The following is a 21,984-nucleotide window of genomic DNA, read 5'->3' on the forward strand; positions in this document are numbered from 1 at the left end:
TACTTTACAAATATAGTCACAGGAATTGGCTTTCCATCCCCTTCTTAGAATTGAAATGATTAACCAATTTACCCGTTTTACAAATAGCTAAATGTATACTGAGTTTGGAGAAGTGAATTAGAGAAGTTTTGTGCGCTTTAGTTAAAGTGCAAAATGGTAGCTCCCAACTGAATGGATTACTAGTCCATATGCTAGTTTACCAGGTAAGCAGTGAATGGGTTTGGAGTAGACAGAAAGGAGAGGAAATAATTAGGGAGCAGAGAAAGAGAGCAAGTCTGATGTGCCCTGTTTGCTTATGCTGGGTTTTCAGTAAATAATTGTGGAAGGAAGGAGAAAAGGAAGAAAGGAAAGAAATGAATTGATGAATGGTAAGGACAAAGAATGTGGCATAAATGCCTAATTCAAAATGAAGTTTAAATTTTCCTTCATGACAGCATTATAACAATATTCCCCTATACTATACCTGCCTTGGCAACTTAAAAAGATGTATAATTTTCAGAAGTTGTGAGACCCTTAAAAAAGGAAACATATAAAAATTAGATTTGGAGGAAATGGAAATCTATGCAAATTTAAATATTTAGATTTTTCTGAAGATATTTTTAAAAGTCTAAATTCAGTGTTACATTAAGAACCTTATAAAGGATTGAAATTGTTTTTTTATTTTTAAAACAAATTACTGATGGGGCTATACGCTGACATCAAATGTCATTTGGCTTTGGCCAACTGAGGAGAAAACAGCAAAAAGTTAGAAAGAAAAGATACCATAAACATCATAGTAAAAGCAAATGAAACTAGAAAGTTGTATTTTTCTTTTCCCTAGACCCACTGCTTTTTATAAGGAATTTGTTTTTCAGAAGGTAATTTAAGTGTTTCGGGGAGAGGGAGAAAAAGTAAACCAAATGAATGGACTGTAACTTTTTTCCAAGTGCCGACCTTTTTGCCTGATAAGTGGATGTCCCCATTTTTGCCAGTTTCCCTGCTCTCTGGGCTCCCCCATCTCCAGAGACCCTCCATCTGGACATAGTTCCTGACTTAGCGCTTGGTGGGGATGCTGAGTTCCAATCCAGAGGAATCTAATAAACCCCTACCTCAGCTCCTGTCCTGGGAAGCCTGTCCTTTCTGATGGTGTTCCCACGGGATGGGAGAGAGAAAAGAGGGTGCACGGGTGAACTTAGGGATGCTGAGTTCTGTTTTACATTTTAAATCTGTAGATCTTTCCTTTAACAAGTGGCAGGCCACTCTTAATTCCTGCCCCTCTGTACCGATGAACTTAGCATTGCTTCTTCCCTGGGTGATCCAAGGAACTTTTTTCTCTTTGCCCAAAATACCTCTCTCTCCCAAAGCAATTTCCCCTCCTCTGAGAAATGCTTTGTGTCAGGCTGCACTGCCCTTGAACCAGACAACTTTCTCTGCTTGTCTTTATCTGTCTAAATAAAGCTAACCTACATTTGCTGTCTAATTCATTCGGATGCTTGCTGATGCTATTTAAAGCATCCCTTAAGGCTCTGTGGAAAACAAGATGCATTATCTCCAGTAGAGAACCTTTAGGTTTGTTGGTCATTTAAGGAATTCAAGAATCTAAAGAATCCATTCAGTCTTAGTAGTTCTGATGTAAGGAGCAAAGGAACTCTTCCATTTTTTTTTTTTTTTTTTTTTTAAATTCCAGGCAGTCTTTCCCTGACTTGTATGTCTCTGGGTTCAGCTCAAAGAAAAAGAGGTAGCTAGAAAGTTAATCTCTCTCTCTCACACACTCTCTCTCCATCCCCAATGTGTGTGCGTGCGTGTGTCCCCATCCCCTCAAGACTTCATGAAACCCAGGATTGTTTGTTTGTTTGTTTAAGATTTTATTTATTTATTTGAGAGAGAGAAAGAGAGAGTGAGCAAGTGAGAGAGAGAGAGAGAAGAGTGCAGGAGCCAGGGGAGAGAGAGAAGCAGACTCCCCATTGAGCAGGGAGTCTGATGACGGGCTCCGTCCCATGACCTGAGCCAAAGGCAGATGCTGAATTGACTGAGCCACCCAGGCGCACGAAACCCAGCGTTTCTGAAGATTAATTTCACAACAGAATGTATTTTTCATCCTGGGCTTTGATAATTGGTTAGTCCACTGTGAGTTTCCTGTCCCCTCTCAGGGAACAAATGTGAAAGATCAAAAAGAGCTGTGACCTCAGTAAACAGGCTTGATGGTGAGTTTTTGATTTGTCTCCACCTCCCGCTCTTCAGCCTCCTTCTGACATTTCATTAAGAATCCTGGTACTTCCACATTCCAGGGGAAAAAAGAAAAAAAGAAAAAAGGAAATTCTAAACAGGGAAAGGAATAAAATAATGGGGTGGCACATAGGACTCCACTGTACACTTCTATATGACTGGGAGTTCAGAGAGGGTTTCAAATCTGTTGCTTGTTTTTCGTTTTGTTTTTTTGTTTTTTGTCTTTTTTTTTTTCCCCAGATCTGGTATTTCTGTGTGTCTGTTGGCTTGCTGAGTGGGAGGGAGAGCTGGTACAATGGGGGGGTCTTAAACATTAGTGCCCTGCTGCTCTCCGAAGCACATGTTTTTATCAGCATCCACTTGTTCAGCCACGATTCTGTGACGTCCATTGCAGAGAGTGAGTCAGAAGCCACAAGCTAACAGGTCTATTCCTTCCACTGTCACCTAGGAAACCAACGCATCATCCACAGGAAATGCAGGCCCCAATGGGGGGTGTGCCGAGATCGGGTTATAAAGCTGGGAATGAGTTTTTCAAACGAGGTCAAATAATAATGCGTAGAATCTCAGTCTGGGTTGGCAAGTGGACACAGCCTCTTAGGCATGGATGGAGGACAGTCATGCAGAAATACCAGGAGAAATTAATCAGCTAAAATCACGGAATATGTCTGTCTTTATAAGAAATTGACCAAGGGCAAGGGTTATCAAGACGGGGTTTGATTTCCCCTCACAGCAAATGCATTTATTTGCCCATTGGTTGAGTGTGGGGGGGTTTTTGTTCATTTTCTTTTCTTTCTATTTTTCTTTTTTTGGCACATTTGGATGGTGTGTGAAATCAGATGAGGAAATTGACAACATATCAAATCAGGCTTTCTGCTAAGTGAAATGTATATTCTCTTTTTCATAGCTATTCTCCCTTGGGTTAAAAAGTGATGGAGTGGTCCTTCAAAGAAACCACACCCTGATTCCCCCCATGACCTCACTGTTTTTTAATTTTATCATTTTTATTTTTTGCCTGACTTTTTCCCTCCTCGACTACTACATTTTAACATAGTCAATTGGCCTTTGTGTATATATACAATTTAACACACTATAGACATATCTATGAATGTAAACTGAGAAAAATTACCTGCCCAGTTTCATGTTGTTCGATGAGCTTAATGTTTCCAGGCAATTTATACTCTCGTACTGCTACGGGTGAAGGATTCTAAGTAATAGTACAATGTGAGCCTTATTAGAACTTCCTATTTTAACTCAAAGAATATTAGAATGGGGCAGGGGGAAACAACTCAGAAATGATCTGGTCCAACCACTTCATTTTTCACATGAAAATTAGCCCTCGAGAGGTGAAGTGATTTGTCTAAGGTCATATAATAAATCATGGTCTAGTGGGAGGCAGAGGAGAGGAGAGAGAAGAGATAAGAAGCTGGGCCACAAGCTCAAAATGAGTCAACAAGGTGATATGACCTCCTCTAAGACTGTTAAAATATTAAGCTGTATTAATTGAAGTATGAAGTCCTGACTGGGAGGGGCAGTTGGCTGGTCAATGTTACCAAGAGTATGATGTTCTGTTCTGAGTACCCACTGAATGGGGAATAATGACAAGCCTAACCAAAATTCCCAGAGGAGGGGAAAGATGGTGATAGGAGATTTAATAACTATAACATAATAAGAACCATGAAAAACATTGGACTATTTAGCTAGGAGACCAGAGGTTTGTCATGGAAGGAATGAGAAGAAGTATTATTAAATAATTGGAGGGCTGCATTGAAGAGGGTTCAGACTTATTTTGAGTGACGAGGAAGTGCAGTCACGAACGAGTACAAGTTAAAGATAATGGATTTTAGCTCCATATAAGTAATTTTCCAATAATTACAGCTGACTGAAATGTATTAAACTGATAGGGCAATGGATTAATTCTTTATCTCCAGAAGTGTTCAAGTATTCACTTATTTATCCAAACACATTTATTGAGGACCCTGCCATATGCCAGTCATTGAACTAGAGGGACTTTGAGGCTGTGGTCTATGTTAATTAAGGCAATACTAGCTGTAGTATTAAATCTGTATATCAAACCTGAGACATGATAAGAAATTTATTCCTCACTCATAAAACATCCAAAATGGGTGTTCATGGTGTGTGGCTCTCTTCCAAGCGGTCGTTCAAGAACAGGCCCTTCCATCTTGTAATTCTGCCACCTTCAACATGTGGCTTATGAGATTGCTGTCAGCATTAACATCCTGCTGACAGACAGGGAAAAAACAGGGAAGATTGTGTGGGGAGATTTTTATAGACTAGACCCAGAAGTGGTACACAGAAGCTCAGCTCACATTCTTTCTATTCAGTGGAATTCAGTCCCATGGCCACACTCAATTGCAAGGGAGGCTTAAAATGCAGTCCTGGGCACAGGAAAAAGAGGAACAGATTTGATGACTGACCAGCAAAGGTTTTATCACACGATTCAACTCTAGGTTTCTATAATTATGGTGACAGAACTGACACAGGAATTTTAAAACTTTCTTGTTTAATGCCAATGTCATCATGTCTCTTGTCTACATTACATGTCTTCCTACTGAAGGTCTCCTGTTGGAAGATATATTGTTTAGTTTAAAAAAGCAGAGTACAGAATAATGTATATAGTATGCTACTCTTGTGAGTGAGAAGAAGAATGATAATGATAGTATTTATTTGTATCTGCTTACAAATATATGAAGCAGCACTGGAAGAATACAAAGAAACCATAGGGAGTATTGTGGAGGCAGATGGAGGAAGGACATATCCCTGCAAGCAAGACTTGTTCATGTATGCCTTTAAGTATTGTTTAACTACTTAAATCAATTAATTAATTAATTATTAAACTATGTAATTAAAAAAAAAACCATTTCTTTCTGTTGGAGAAGAGTTTTTCATGCATGAATCTCTTTTTGTTTTCAAGTAAAGAAAAGCTTGAGAAAAAGACTATCTGGGCAGGTGAGCCTGGCATAACTTATGAGCCAGAAGTAACAATAGTGATGAATATGATGCCGTTCCTGTTATAATGCATCTGTATTGGATTAATTCGATTTTTCAAATGAAAGTTAAAAAAAAAAAAGAAATAATAGACCTGTTTTATGTGGAATCATCTAAAACTCTCAGAGTACTTTAAATCTGACATCATGGGGCACCTGGGTGGCACCTCTGCCTTTGGCTCAGGTCATGATCCTGGGGTCCTGGGATTGAGCCCCACATCAGGCTCTCTGCTCAGCGGGGAGCCTGCTTCCCTTCTCTCTCTGCCTGCCTCTCTGCCTACTTGTGATCTCTGTCAAATAAATAAATAAATAAATCTTTAAATCTGACATCATTGTTTATTTTTATAGCATTCCTAGTAGCTACGATACAAAAGATTTAAATTAATTTCTTGTTTCATAAGGTACCATCAGAGGCATGAAAAAAAGTTGAATTGCCTATAAATTCCTGTTAGACTCGTAGGCCAATGACCTTGATTTTTGGGTAGCATCAACACTGGCAGTATGTGATAAAAATCTTTTATGTTCTACAGCATTTTCACAAATAATTTCATATTTGGTTTATCCATTAACTGCGTAAATTGTGACTGATGTTATCTTTAGAAATGAAAAACAAAGATGGTCACTGTAAATAAAGTTAAAAGTCTAATAAAAAATTGAGAGAAGAAGGATGCTTCCTTAATACACAAAGAGCTATTATAAATCAATAATTAAAAGGCAAATATTTCAATAGAAAAATTGGAAAAGACATGCATTAAAAATCATAGAAAGTAATCTTAGTAACAAATAAACATTTTTAAATATCCTCAAAATGACTGGAGGCAAAAGAAAAATAGTATTAGTGCTCTCAAAGGTATATGGAAATAGGAACATTGATAAATTTCTGGAAGAGTTATCAGATGGCAAAACCTTTCTGAAGGAAAATTTAGAAATATATGAAAACTCCAAAGATGCTCATAACATTATGACCTAATAACTTCATTCTGCTTGTATATCCTATTGAAATACTCAGAAAAACATAACAATCTACACCAAATGATAGGAATATCACCATTCTTATGAGTTCAACGAAGGATGAATCAATGATACAGCAAGGAAATGGAATATCAAGCTACCACAGGAACCATGTTAAAGAATTAGCTAAAAGCTAAAGGAAAATTCTACAACCCAATGTCAAATAAAAAAGCATGATTAAAAAAAATACAGAGAAACACTTTTGCTTTTAGAGCAACTCATTTTTCATCTCAGTAAAAGTTCACAGGTAGGCTAACTGTCAAAGAACCCCTGTCTTTTCCACTGCCACTGCGCCATTCTGGGGAAGTACATTTGTGACTGTAGTCATCGAATCACATAAAAATGTGTAATTGACCAAAATTATTTTTAGACAGCTTAGTTGGTTTGCACTCTCTTAATGAGGCTGAGGTTGTAGGGTTAATATCTGTGTGGGTCACTTAGCCACAGGGAGACAAGCTTTGTCAGCCAAGTAGTTCACACCTAGAGCCAGCCGTCTCACAAATGCGTGCTCTCCAGAGGACCTGGATACGGTGTGTCATTTCAGTCCGTATGATTTCGGTACAGTCTGTATAGGACAATACAGCTACCAAACTTCATAACAACATGTGGCCTTAACATTTTCAAACTCAGAGACTCAGTTAGCCATTAATAAGAGAGAAGATGCTTTACTCATATACACAAATTAAAAAAAAATCTATCTATAAGCACAGGTTGGATCACAATGTTCTCCAAATGTAAAACACTAAAGAAAGTTAAAAAAAAAAAAAAAAAAAAAGGCTTATTTTTCTAATTGTGGGCATTAGAAAAATCAAGGGTGGTTCATGGTTTACCTCTATTCCCCAGCGATCTGATGTCAATGAATTCCTATTGAGTTCATGTCCCAAGATTTGCCAAAGAGCAGGTCAATGTCACTAGAGAATTTACACATTTGTCAAAGCACAGAAGGCTACGGATTCACAACTCAGTTTCTGGCCTCAAGTGCAATTTTCTCTCTCTGTTTTCAGGATCGGCTCCTCCCTCCAACACCAGAGCTGCAGGCAGTTCTCTAAATAACACCGCGTCCCTGGTCTCCCAGGTCCCATTTGAACGTTTCGGCAGAGCTCCTTTGAGGTCTGCCCTGCGCCACCCCCCATCTCCCAGGCTCGTCTTCGCTAGTCTGAGTCAGCCGTGAGTCACCTCACTCATTAGCGCAACTCAGAATGCTTCTCCATTCTCTGGATCCCTTTTGTCTCCCTGCTTTTAACTGGTTTCCTGGCAGCCCAAGGTCTGTGGCCAGCCCTGAAGTTAAGGTTTGGGTCAGGACTAAGATGGTCGGCTCAGTAAAAAGGTTGGCAGACAGCAAGCGGATAGACTAAAAGGGATGGTGAGGACAATGATTATAATAATGGTGGTGCAGTTTCTTGCTTCAGAAGCCCCCGAATGCCAGATTTAGCGACTGCCTATGGGCTCATAGGACAGCACAGAGGTCCTTAATCCTTGGTTTCTTTTTTTCTCTTCCTTCCCTCTTCACCATCACCACCTCCACATACAAAAGCCCATACGGTACAGGGGGAAAGTGTACACACTGCGTGCTGTGAAAGTTAGGTAAAAGAGCTGCATCCTACACTACACAACCCTTTCCCCCAGCATTTTTTGTTATTCTTAATGTTTACTCATTTGATTTTACATTCTCAGTGCTTTCCAGAAAGGGCAATAAAGAAGGATTTGTGCCTTGTTGGTGCCTCCTGGGCATATAAAGAAGCCTAGTAAAATGATATTAATAAGAAACTCTAAATTCACTGTAGAAAACACCACCACGAGAATGCTGTTATTAATTCATTAATCTTATTAAGGCCCTTGGTAAGATGGTCAGTGCTTTACTTAGCATGGATAGTCGCTAGCTTTTGGTAAGTCAGAGGATTTACTCTAGAAAGGGATCCCAGTGATACCCTGTCCAGTCTTTTATTCAATCCACAGACACTTATGGAGGACCTACAATAAACCCTGCACCAGGCCCCAGGGCCATGTTTCTCATGCGCCACTGTGCATGCACATCAACATCACCTGGGAAGCTTGCTAAAATGCAGATTCTGGACCAAGAAGCCTGGAGTGGCCACTACAGGTTCTACATTTCTGTGAGCTTCCTGGAGATGCTCATGGACCATACTTTGAGTACCTAGACCCTAAGGGCTCTGCACAGAACCAGACCAAGCTTGATTCCCTCTCCAAGGAATATCAGGGGGGTCTACAGGCTCTGTGAGGCTGCCCCAGGCTTTCCCCCTCCTTGGCTGTATTTATCCATAAAGCCCAGAAAATGCTCACCCATTCTTGGCAGTGCTCTTGGCTTTCCAATGTCTTCACTCCTGGTGGAAGATGTTAAAATTGCAAGACTCAGGTTTGGGATTCGGGCAAGGAAAAAGGCCCATTTATCTTCTATCTTGGCTATGAGGTCTGGTCTGGGCCACTTAGCAGAGAACTCCAAACTCAAATTTTAGACAGACTCTTTCTTTGATTGTTACAGAGATCTCCTCTTATGATTTGTTAGTTTGTATCCTTTGCCCATTTTTCCATTGGGATCTTAGTCTTTTAATTATTGGTTATAATCATTCTTTATTAAAATATTAAGGGGAATCTCTTTTCCTACCCTTCCCAAAAGTTGTTGTTGTTGTTGTTGTTGTTTAGTCTTTTACTTTTGTCTATTAATTTTGGAGTTAGGAATCTTAGACTCTAGGCTAATATTAATTTTCTTGCTACTCTGAGTATGCTCCTTCACCTGTTGTGACATAGTTCCTCTGCCTGTGAATGGAAGCAGTAAAGACTACGTATCTCAGGGAACTATGAGAGTACATGTGGGATAGTCCAGCACAAATCTAGAATGTGGGTACTTTGTTTTTAAAGCTTATATTAACCTAAGAGTTTTACTGAACCTAGTGTGGGACATAGCTGGCAGGTGTTAACATGTACCAGTTTAGTTTGGGTTTATTTTGGTTTTTAGTTTGGTTTGGATTAAACAAACATTTACCGAGCGCTTACAAGTACTATGAGTGCTGGTCTAGATTTTGGTAGTATTAACATACATAAAACAGAATTAGAAGTATTAACATACATAAAAGAGAATTTAAATGCATAAAAGTGCTGGCGATTTCTGTTTTCCTTTGGCCTCAACTATCACCTTCTAAGCTGCCAACAGACAAGATCTTCTACCACTCCTTACAAGTCTGATTAAGAAAGTGCCTCAGTATTGAGGCAAATGACCCAGCTGTCCCTTGGTTTCTACCTTACTGCCTCATCTCTACAAGAACCGTATACATGTTAAAATTATTTCTCTAAATGGTAGAAGTTATGAGAGTATTAGTACTCCAATTCAGACTGACAGGTTTTTGTCTAGCTTTGAGAAATAGAAAATTTGTCCTTACCCCCATCTATGATGTTTATGTTCTTTCTACTACTGACTATAAGAAAATATGTAAAGTGTGTGTGTGTGTGTGTGTGTGTGTGTGTATAATGTTTATCTATCTATATATAGCTTTCCAGATAATGTGTTTTATCTCTAAGTGGTGTTTGCTTTTAAATAGAGTCAAAGGAAAGAAACTCTAATGGCAAATTTTTCACTAAAATCCAAGTACAAATCCACTTCCTTACTCCCACTGGCTCCCCAGTTAGTCTTCCTACACACTAAACTATCTTATGGGTCCCTACACTGAGCATAGATAAAACAACAACAACAACAACAACAACAACAAACAGTCAATATTATTGAATCCCATCTATTTGCCAAGCACTGTGCTAAGTGTTTTCACATACATTTTCTCATCTAATGGCTCTTTTGCATTCTTACTGCAGGGGAGAAAACGAGATTATGCCTTTGCTTTGCTACCTCCTCTAGTTAAGAGTCCTTCCTCCTCCTCCCTGTCCATGTAAGCCTTTACTGGTAACAAGGGAACTCAGTTTAGGCAAAATCCATTCTTTTCTTCATCTTTTCTAGATCCACATCAAAAAGTTGGTTGTGTTTCTGATTTCTTGAGGATGAGATGTGTTGGTTTAGGAATAAGTGAATGGAACAGAGCTGAGGGCTGAATGCTCTTTAACATCAAGTACCGACATCGGTGGGCATCCACCTCTGGTGAGAAGTCTCTCTTTTTCTGGCTTCTTTCTCAGATAAGCCATTGAAATCTCTGAGGGGAAGGTATCCATACACATTCAGCTCCTCCTCTGCTTTATTTCTTTATCTATGAACACAGGTCCTTTACTAATTTCCTCATCCTGCCCTGCCCGCCCCCCTGAATTCTCCTGGGAAACATAACAAATTGTATCTATTCTTGAGAATATCTGCTATTTTCTCCTCTTACCACGATTCCATGTCTTGGATTCCACTAAGGAAAACACAGCCTAGATGACATTGCATAACCAGGGAGAAAGGAATCTTCCCTGGGCAATAAAAGGAGGACTGACTCACTATCTCAGCTCTTAGGAATGGCTCTCCAGCTGCTGATGGGAGCCACACGGGTTCAGCCACGAGCCCAACAGGGACCTCCGTGTGACCGACAAAAAAGGAGCAACCAGGAGTAGCCAGAGCTGAGCTGAGGCAACTGACCCATTTGTAGAAGCATCCCCAAGGACAGTGGTCAGCAGTCCAAACTGCAATGTGCTGGCAGTGTATCAAATTTCTAGCTGATCCTATCTGGAGCATGAATGGTACCCATTAGCAAAAGACTCTGGAAGAGGATGTACTTATAATCAGCATGTGGTGATGTTTTTATTCCAGAGGCTTCATTCTCCATTCTTTCACTCACTCAACAGACATCTGAGTGAACATGCTAGGTGCTGAGACAGAGGTCTCTCTATCTCTCTCTATCCCCTTGTGGAGTTGAGAGTTCAGCAGAAAGGCAGAAAGGGAGTAAATACAGGAGCTCAAGGAGAACTTAGAAGAGGCACTTAAGATTCAAGAGTTGGGAAAACTTCCCCAAGATTATATGTGAAAGGCTTATACAGAAGGGAGGAGGGACACTCCAGGTGGAGGAGGCAGCAGTTCATCACAAAGGCAAGAGAGACAAGGAATCATGCATGGCAAGAGGAGAAAATAGCAGATATTCTCAGGAATAGATACAATTTGTTATGTTTCCCAGGAGAATTTGGGGAGGGGCAAGGGCTCATCAGAGAAGTAAAGAGTTTTGGTGTGGCTAAAGTAAGAAGATGCAAGGGAGGGGGCAAGAGATGATCCTGGAGAGGTAAGTAGGGGTCAGATTACAAAGGTGTAATCTTGTGTTCTGTGCAAGTGGGTCTGAAATCCACCCTGAGGATAATGGGAAATGCTGACTGTCATGTCAGTTCTACTTTTTTAAGAAGTTTACTCACTGGTTGTAATGTAGAGATTGGATGCAAGGAAAGCAAACATGGAAGTAGGAGGACCAGGTTCAGGATCTTGCAGTAACTGAAGAAGGAAACTACGTGGGCCTGAACCACAGCAAAAGCAATAGTGATGTAGAGAAAGATGAGTTTGAGAGATACAAAGCAGTTGTACCAACAAACCTTGATGATCAGCCATAGATAGGGTCTGAAATATTCAGAATGGCTCTCAGCTTTATGGATGGAGGAAGATGATAGGAGGAGACCTTGCTGGAAGGAGATGATGAGTTAGGTAGAAGCAGGAATCCCAGACAGAAACCCTACCACTCCCCTGAACAGCAATGGAGGAAGGTCAGGACAACACAGTGACACTAGGGCCTCCTCAGGTGTACCCTAAAGGAGGCTTAAGGACAGTTTCAAACCCTGCCAGCTAGAGAGATGAAGCTCCTAACACAAGGTCCTACTTAGAAGCCTGGCTTATTAAGACTAGATCTGTGCAGGACTGAGGCTGCAGATGAGAGGTCTTCAGAACTTGCACCAAGCAGGGCCTGACAAGCTGTTACCATGGAGACGTGGTGTGCGCAGGAGGGAGTGAGTAGGAAGGCTGATCCATTCCAAGCCTTGGGTCACAAGGCTGTGGCAGGCTAACAGATAAACAGGAAAAAGACATCGTCAATAGAAAAGGATGTTCAAAAACTATTGACAGTTAATTGGAGTTGTATCGTCATAATTCTAGATTAACTCTAACAATTTAGAGGATTAGGGTAAGCCACTTAATGATCCTAGTAGTTATTTCAGGTACCATTTAATGAGGACACAGGGAAGTGGATGCCAACTCAGGCTAATGCCAAATGTACATACACCCATCCTAAGCCCTTCTGTATCCCTGGGTTCTAAGTAGCTTCATATTATTTCCAAGTTTCTGGAGACATAGGCACAAGATATGGGAACCTAAAAATTTTTTTCCGTTTGGCATGCTGATGGCTGTAATATTTAAGCAACCTTTGGAGATCTTCAGGAAATTCAGGTGCCGGCAAAGCCTCAGATTCAATGTTATTATTAAACAATTCGAGGAACATTTTGGACAGGGAGCCAGCAACACTTGGGCTCCAGGTGGCTTTTTTTTTTTTTTTTTTTTTTTGGTGGTAAAATATCATAACATGAATTTTATCAACTTGACCATTTCTAAATGTACAGTTCAGTGGCATTAAATACATTCATAATCTTATATAATCATCATGACTATCTCTTTTCAAACCATTAAGCAATAATTCTCTATTGGGCCCCCATTTTTTTTTAAAGATTTATTTACTTATTAGAAAGAGAGACAGAGAGAGTTCGAGTGCATTAGTGGGGGTGGGGTAGGCAAAAGGAGAGAATCTTCAAGCAGACTCCCCACTGAGCAAGGAGCTTGACAAAGGGCTCAGTCTTATGACCCATGAGATCATGACCTGAGCCGAAACCAAGAGCCAGACACTTTAACAGACTGAGCCACCTAGGCACTCCAGGCCCTAAATTTTTAAAACAACTTTATGTACTGCAAAAACTCTGCCTGCCGGTCGGGATAATGGTTGTGCTGTCACAAGTAAGACAACTAGGCTGATCTTGGTTGGGTTATTTGCTCTTAACTCAGACCTAGGGTTTTTGGCCACCGTTCCCATCCTGTGGGTAATCTTGTTAAATGTAATCTCTGGAGGGAGACTGATTTTAACCAACTTAATGGCTGAGGGGACATGTTAATCTTGATCTCCAAGGTATTCAAATACTTTGTGGTAGTGCTTTATAAGAAGTCAGTAAAAATTAAGTCAGGGCCTTGGGCTTTGTAAATATTGTACTGGAGACCAACTTTGTTCCAAAGATAGTTGGGCATAATTGTGAGACAAATTGTCTAGGAATCAACTTCAATTTAAATAACCAGAAACACTAGTCCCTATGGAGGATGAGATGTAATTCTGGCTTGGAATGGGAGACCATAACCAGGCAATCAGAGCTGGAAATTCAAGATGTCCTACTTCCTTTTCTTTTATAAATCAAAATATTCAGTGAAGGCAAACGATAAACCTTTGTCACTTTTCTTCCTCATACAAGAAGTTCAAGGTGTTTAGAACAAGGTTGCTTATAGACCAAAGCTCAGTGGAGGGTTCACAGATCCAAGCCAGTGATAATTTCCAAAGCCCAGACAGATACTTCCCACATGCTTGATGTCAATCACAAGAGACAGGGAAAAGGAGTAGGAAAGATTTAGTGAAAGTCACTTCACCATTAACGGATCTAAACCACATGTCCTATTTGGGGGACCAGCCGTGAGACAAATCCTTTAAAATAATATACTATTCATGGAAACCACAGCTCAGAGGAGGTGGACTAGGTGACCCAGGATCACCTGGAAAAGCCAGAAAAGAGCTAAGAATTAGAATCTTTGTTTCCTGATACCTGATTTAGTGGTTCATTTTTATGAAATGTGTCTGCTGGTATTCTATGCTTAGAATGCACAAGGGTGATGGTTCTCTTTATAGAGCCTCTCTATAAATTTTTCATTGTTTCAGGGTGACCTAACAGTAACTTTATCTCCAAATTCACCTCCAGTTTAGTCTTCTAATAGTCTACTTACTTTTCCTTAGAACTCAAATCCTGAGCAGGAGTTCAGAAAGGTGTTGTTGGCAGTCAAGAAAAGGTTTACTGCTATTAAGATCCTGTCAGGGGACAATCTCTAAAATGATGGTATGAGGAGATCCACAGACCCACTCCTGAACAAAACAACCATATGGAAAAAAATTAATCTTTATTAAAACAACCATTTAATAAACATCTAGGGGTGCCTAACTGGTTTAGTCAGTAGGAAATGTGACTCTTGATCTCAGGGTCATGAATTCAGGCCCCACACTGGGTATAGAGACTACTTAAAAAATAAAATCTTGGGGTACCTGAGTGATTCAGTGGGTTAAAGCCTCTGCCTTCGACTCAGGTCATGATCCCAGGGTCCTGGGATCAAGCCCCATGTCAGGCTCTCTGCTCAGCAGGGAGCCTGCTTTCCCTCCCCTCTATGCCTGCCTCTCTGCCTACTTGTGATCTATGTCTGTCAAATAAATAAATAAATTCTTTTTAAAAAATAATAAAATCTTAAAAAAATAATAATGGTAAAGTTGTTGTTCTACAAAGGGAGATGAGAGACAAGAAGACCAGAGGCTACTGCCCCTACCTTGCTTATAAACAGAGGTATCACTCCAAGAGAAGCAGGTCACTCACTGTTCCTGCTCCCACCTCAAGAATAGAGTCTCTTGAGATTTTTCTCAGGAGAAATTGTAGGTAATAAGAAGAGAAGGCTCTGAAACTATCCACAGGTGAATTGATTTTGTTTAGAGTTTGGGGAACCTTAAGTTGGAAGGAGTTCTGGAAAACAATGGAGATTTGGTGAGAAGCAATGAAAGGGTACCCAGTAACTCTAAGAGCAACAAAAGCTAGATCATAGGCCTATCTAGCTTACCAGACAGAAACAGGGAAAAAGATGGCTAAGAAGAGTTCTCCTGGGGTCAGAACAAATCTCAAAGACTGGCCTCAAAAACTACCTCTGCAGGCTTAAATTTAATTGGATCAGACTATGGAGCAATTTGTGCCTCAGGGCATACTGAAAACAATAGAATTATTAGCTAGCAACTAATGGAGCCTACCAGCTAGGGATTATACCAACAGTGACAGACAACAGAGAGATCAGGGATAAAGACAGTTAAAGAGACCTGAGTTAAAAATCACTGTTGGGTGGCTGGGCCTTCAGCTCAGATCATGATCCCAGGACCCTGGAATCGAGCCCTGCATTGGGCTCCCTGCTTGGCACAAAGTCTGCTTCTCCCTCTCCCACTCCCCATGTTTGTGTACTCTCTCTCACTGTCTCTCTCTGTCAAATAAATAAATAAAATCGTTTTTAAAAAATCACTATCATCCCAGGATGACAATGCATATGTATGTCCAAGCTTGTACTTTCTGAGGAGCAACAGCAGAGTTTCTGCATTGCAGAGAAATAGACTTCACTAAAATAATCTAGGTAAGTCACCAAAGAAATAAAAAAGCAAACTACAATGATAAGCTCATAAGGTCAAGAATAAACAAAGTTGAAGGGATCAGTATCCAGAGTTGTTGTAATATATTATCTAAAATGTCCATTTTGGGGGTTATCTGGTGACTCAGTCAGTTGAGCAGCCAGCTCTTGGTTTCAGCTCAGTTCATGGTCTCAGGGTCATGGGATCAACCCCTGCAGCAGGCTCAGTGCTCAGTGGAGAGTCTGCCAGAGAATTCATTCTCTTTCTCCCTCTTCTTCCACCCCTCTGCCTGCTTATGCACACTTGTGGTCTCCTTCTCTCTAAAATAAACAAGTAAATCTTTAAAAACAAAATGTCCATTTTTCAGGATATTTGGCTGGCTGAGTTGGTAAAGCATAAAACTCTTGATCTCATGATCATGAGCCCTACTTTAGGCCTAGTGCTTACATAAAATAAAATAAAATGTCCAGTTTTCAACAACCAAAAAAAATTATGAGACATGCAATGAAACAGGAAAGTATGATGTGACCCATACACAGGAGAAAAATAACAATCAATAGAAACTCCCAGAGGGCCCAGATATCCAACTTAGCAAAGACTTCATAGCAGCTATTACAAGTATATTCAAAGAACTAAAGGAAACCATGGTTAAGAAAGCAAAAGACGGTATGACAATGTCTCATAAGATAATCAATAAAGAAATATAATTTTTTTAAAAAAAGAACCTAGTAGATTTTATAAACTTGAAAAGTGTAAGAATAGAAAAGAAAAATCCAGTAGAGGCTCAATAGTACATTTGCACTGGCAGAAGAAAGAATCAGCAAATTTGAAGATAGATATATACATGCATACAAGAATAAAAAGAAAGAAAAATAAACAGAACTTCAGAACTAAATGGGATACCATTTATCATATCAACATATACATAATGGGACTAACCAGAAGGAGAGGAGAGAGAAAACAGAGCAGAAAAAAATATTTGAAGAAATAATGGGTAAAAATTCTGAAATCTGATTCAAAAAACAGTAATCTACATATCCAAGAAACTCAACTAACCCTAAGTAGAATAAACACAGAGATCCACATCCAGATACAGCATAGTAAAAATGCTGAAAGAGAAAGAAAGAGAAAATCTTGAAATCAGCAAAGAAAAAACAACTCGTCATATACAGAACACAAATAAGAATAACAGCTGACTTCTTACCTGAAACAATGGAAGGCAGAAGACAGTGAAATGGCATATTCAACAGAGTAACAAGAAAAACATACAAAATGGGAGAAAATATTTGCAAACACATATCTGATAAGGGATTACAATCCAGAATATATAGAGAATTCCTAAAACTCAGTAACAAAAAAGCCAAAACAAAACAAAACAAAACAAAAACAAAACCAATTTAAAAATGGGTGAAAGACTTGAATAGATGTTTCTCTAAAGAAGATACATGGATAACCAATAAGCACATGACAAGATGCTCAACATCTCTAGTCATTAGGAAAATGCAAATCCAAACTATAATGGGATACCATGTCATACCCATGAGGCTGGCTAGTCTCAGAAAAAAAAACAGAAAACAATTGTTGATGAGAATGTAGAGAAACTGAAACTTTTCTGCACTGTTAATGGGAATGTAAAATGGTACAGATGCTATGGAAAACAGTATGGCAGTACCTAAAAAAATTAAGAATAGAACTACCATATGATCCAGCAAGTCTACGGCCATACCACCCTGAACGCGCCCGATCTCGTCTGATCCAGCAATATAGACCCCAAAGAATTGAAAACAGAGTCTCAAAGAGATATTTGTATACCCATATTCACACTGTCATTATTCACAGTAGCTAAAACATGAAAGCAACTCTAGTGTTCATCAATGGACGAATGGATAAGCAAAATGTGGTATCCACATACAATTGAATATTTGGCTTTAAAAAAGAAGGAAATTATGCAATATACTACAACAGGGATAAACCTTGAAGATATTATGCTAAGTGAAATAAACCAGTTACAAGAAGGCACATGCTGATTTCACTTATATGAGGTTCCTAAAGTGGTGAGAATTATAGAGACAAGGTAGGATGGTGGTTGCCTGGGGATGGGAAAAAAAAAAATGAGGAGGTATTGTTTAATAGATAGAGAGTTTCAGTTTTGCAAGATGAGTAGAGTTAAGGTGCTGGGTGGTGGTGGTGGTTGCACAACATTATGCATAAATTTAATATCACTGAACTGTGTACCAAAAATTGTTTAAGATAGTAAATTTTATGTTATGTGTATTTTACTACAATATTTTTAAAAATTGAAGAAAAAAGTCTTTGCACAATGATCAGATGGGAATTGTCCCAGAAATGCAAAGTTGGCTTTACATCCTAAAGTCAATTAATGTAACATACCATTTTGTTTTTTTGTAAAAAACAAAAACCACATGATTATTTCAATAAATGCAGGAAAAAAGCATCTGACAAAATCAGTATCCATTAATGATAAAAAATCAACAAAACTAGAATAGAAGGGAAATTTCCTAGCCTGATAAAGGGTATCTATAAGATACCTGTAGCTAATATACTTAACAGTGAAAAACTATACGCTTTCCCATTAAAATCAAGAACAAGAGAAAACTGCTCTTGCTACTTTTATTTAACGTTGTACTAGAAGTTTTACCCAGGTTATTTAAGCAGGAAATTGAAATAAAAGGCATCTGGATTGGAAAGGAAGAAGTAAAAGTATCCACTTATAGATGACATGATCCTGTATATGTAAAATCCCAAAGAATCCACTGAAAAACTCTTATGACTAATAAAAAAGCTCAGCACAGTTTCAGGGTATAAGATCAATATATAAAAATCAATTTTATTTCTATTCACTAGCTATGAACAATCTCCTCCCAAAATCAAGAAAACAATTTCATTTACAATAGCATCAAAGAGAATAAAATACTTAGGAATAAATTTAATAAAAGAAGTGTAAAACTTCTACAATGAAAACTACAAAGTGTTGTTGAAAGAAATTAAAGAAGACCTAAGGAAATGGTAAGACTGTCCCCATTCATGGATCAGAATATTTAATATTGTTAACACGGCAATACCAGCAAAATTGATTTACAAATTCACCCCAACTCCTATCAAAATCCAAGCTAAATTTTTTCCCAGAAATTGACAAGCTTATCTTAAAATTCATATGGAAATGCACCCAAAATAGCCAAAAAAAAAAAAAATTGAAAAAAGAACAAAACTGGAGGACAGTAATTAACATAGTGTAGTACCGCATAAGGATACACATATAGATTAGTGGAAGGGAATAAGGAGTTCAGGAATAGCCCTCACATTTATGGTCAATTGATTTTTGGACAAGGGTGTCAAGGCAATTCAGTGGGGCAAGAATTGTCTTTTCAACAAATGATGCTTGGGTCAAGTGGATATCCACATGCAAAACAATGAGTTAACAAAAATTAATTCAAGATGGACCTGACTTAATATGAGGTAAAGTTATGAAAATTTATCAAAATTTAAACTTGTGGGGAGCCTGGGTGGCTCAATGGGTTAAAACCTCTGCCTTTGGCTCAGGTCATGATCCCAGGGTCCTGGGATGGAGCCCTGCATCAGGCTCTCTGCTCAGTGGGAAGCCTGCTTCTCCCCACCCCTGCCTGCCTCTCTGCCTACTTGTGATCTCTCTCTGTCAAATAAATAAATAAAATCTTTAAAAAAAATAATAAACTTGCATGTTTTAAAGGATATCACTAAGAAAGCGAAAAGACAACTTATCGAATAGGGAAAAATATTTGCAAATCCTATACCTGAGAAGAAACTTGTCTTCAGAATATATAAATAATACTTATGAGTCAATTTAAAATTTTAATCCAATTTAAAAATGGACAAAGAGTTTTGGGAGGATACACAAAAGTTGTTTTTTTTTTTTTTTTAAATTTCCTGCTTTAAAATAGAAAATGTATTCATAGAAACAGGTGGGGAGAATATTTTCTGTAGACTCAATATATTTATTACTAATGTTACTTTGCATTTCTAACACCATCATACTTCTACATCCCAGAAGTACATTCTTCAGGTTTGTAGTCTACCTGGAACCTCAGCATCTAACCAATTCTACGTGGATTTTATTAGCATATTAATTTCATTCTCATTTTTATTTTAATATTGTACTATATGGCAAATATATCTAATAATCTAAATGTGCCCAATGATGTGCTTCTCTTGCGCATAATTACACTATTTGGGAAGAGTACCTCGCCCATTTCTCTCCCCCAAATATATGATATGTATCATCCTAAAATGATAATTATCTAGATTAGCTAGCATATGTGCTGCCAAAGCGAATACGATTATCTAGATTAGCTAGTCTGTTCTTTTGTACTGTCTGTATATCATCTTAAAATAATGTGTTCCATTTTTAAGACAATGTTGGTAGAAAAAATACTGTCTACATTAAGTACCTATAATTCCTTTAGTTTGGTCTCCATTTTCTAATTTTTAGTTTTTAAGGGAAACACTTTCCCATAGACAAAGAACTTGTATAGACATTCCTTTGAGGGAGATATACAAAAGGCCAATAAACCTATGAGAAGACACTTAGCGTCTTTAGCCATGAGAGAAATGCACATCAAAACCAAAATGAGATACTCCGTGAAATCTCTTAGAAGGGCTATAATCAAAGAGATAGATAATAATAAAGATTGGAGATACTTGAAGAAGTTGGAATCTTCATGCATTGCTAGTGGGAATGCAAAATGGTATACCACTTTGGAAATCTGTCTGCAAGTTCCTCAAAGGATTAAACGTAAAGTTACCATATAAACCAGCAATTCTACTAGATATACAACAAAGAGGAATGAAAACATAGGTCTCCACGAAATGGTACATGAATGAATGGTCATAGTGGCATTACTCATGGTAGTCAAAAATAGAAACAACCCAGGTGTGCCTGACCAGCTCAGTCTGAAGAGCATGCAAATCTTAATCTTGGGATCATTAGTTATAGCCCCACATTGAGGGTAGAGATCCTTAAATGAATGAATGGATGGATGGATGGATGGACAAAAAACTTTAAAAAAATCGTTAGAAACAACAAAAATGTCTATTAACAAATGAATGGTTGAATAAAATATGGTATATCCATACAATGGATATTATTTATCAATAAAAAGGAGTAAAGAACTACAATGGGGATAAACCTTGAAAAACACTATGCCTCTTAAAAGAAGCCAGTCACAAAAGACTAATTCCATTTATATGAAATGTCCAGAAAAGCAAATCTATAGAGAAAGAAAATAGAGTAGTGATTGTCTAATTACTGAAGTTTGAAGGAAGAAGTTAGGAGGAAATAGGTTCTGATGGCTAATGGGTACAAGTATTCTCTATTGGAGTGATAAAATATTCTAAAATTGGCTGTGGTTATGTTTGCACAACTCTGAATATACTAAAAAAACAGTGAGCTATATAGTTTAAATGGGTGAATTGCATGGTATGTGATGTAAAGCTCAATAAAGCTGTTTTATAGTGTGTGTGTGTGTGTGTGTGTGTGTGTGTGTGTGTGTGTAGAGAGAGAGAGAGAGAGAGAACTCCATTAAGCCAAGGGATCTATGGACATCTAAACCCAGTTTAGCCCAAGTACCACCCTAATCCCTCAGGGTATAGAATCAATTGTAATATAACATTTCATTAATCAGGTTGTGCCTAAAATGCTAAGGCAGAGCTCTCTAGTAAACAGAGCCAAGATAGAAGATTTAAGGTGCATTTTTTCCTTACCCTAAGCCCAAACTTGAATCTTGCAATTTTATCTCCCTGTGGTGGGTGTGATGATAAGAGAGCAATCAAAGCATCTGGGAAAATCCAAAAGAAGCAGCTGCCTGAACTTCAGTGCATGAAAGGGAAATGCCCTCCTAATACTGAGGCCCCCTCAAAGAAGGAACAGAAGAAAAGAGAGGGAAGGGAAGAGGGAGGGGAGAGGAGGGAAAAGGCAGGGAGGGGAGGGGATAGGGAAGGAGACATCTAGTGACTCTACTCACTTGTAAATGCCGCTCTATGCCTACAGAGTACTGACGGTCTCCTTTTGTAGAACAGGAAGGAAAGGATGAGAAAATGTGAATGGATGTTCCTCTTCAAGATGATCTTTAGTGGGAAGATTTCTAGCAGAGATACAGAGAGATGCAACTAGTGGAGAAGACAGGGTCAAAGCATATCTGAGCAGAATGCCTTGGTGAATAACAATGCCTCACCTTTCCTTGCAAACCAAAGACCCATTAGAGGAAGCTGCTCATGTCAAGATTTCCGGGTAAATTTTAACCCGGAAGGAAATTGCGGAATTATTAAAGCAATTTGTGTTTTATAGCAAGGTTACAATTGTTGGTATAAATGAAGTGTTTTGCAGATGTTATCAGATATTCTGTGCAGAG

The 21,984-nt window shown here is 38.7% G+C and overlaps 1 protein-coding gene across 1 annotated transcript in view; it reads left to right on the forward strand.

Moving 5' to 3' along the window:
- Nucleotides 1-21,984, forward strand: part of MKLN1 (muskelin 1) — a 337,870-nt gene that overhangs the window by 88,344 nt on the left and 227,542 nt on the right. The gene's annotated exons all lie outside the window — the stretch shown is intronic.

Source organism: Mustela lutreola, chromosome 4, assembly GCF_030435805.1.
Source record: "Mustela lutreola isolate mMusLut2 chromosome 4, mMusLut2.pri, whole genome shotgun sequence".
NCBI lineage: Eukaryota > Metazoa > Chordata > Mammalia > Carnivora > Mustelidae > Mustela > Mustela lutreola.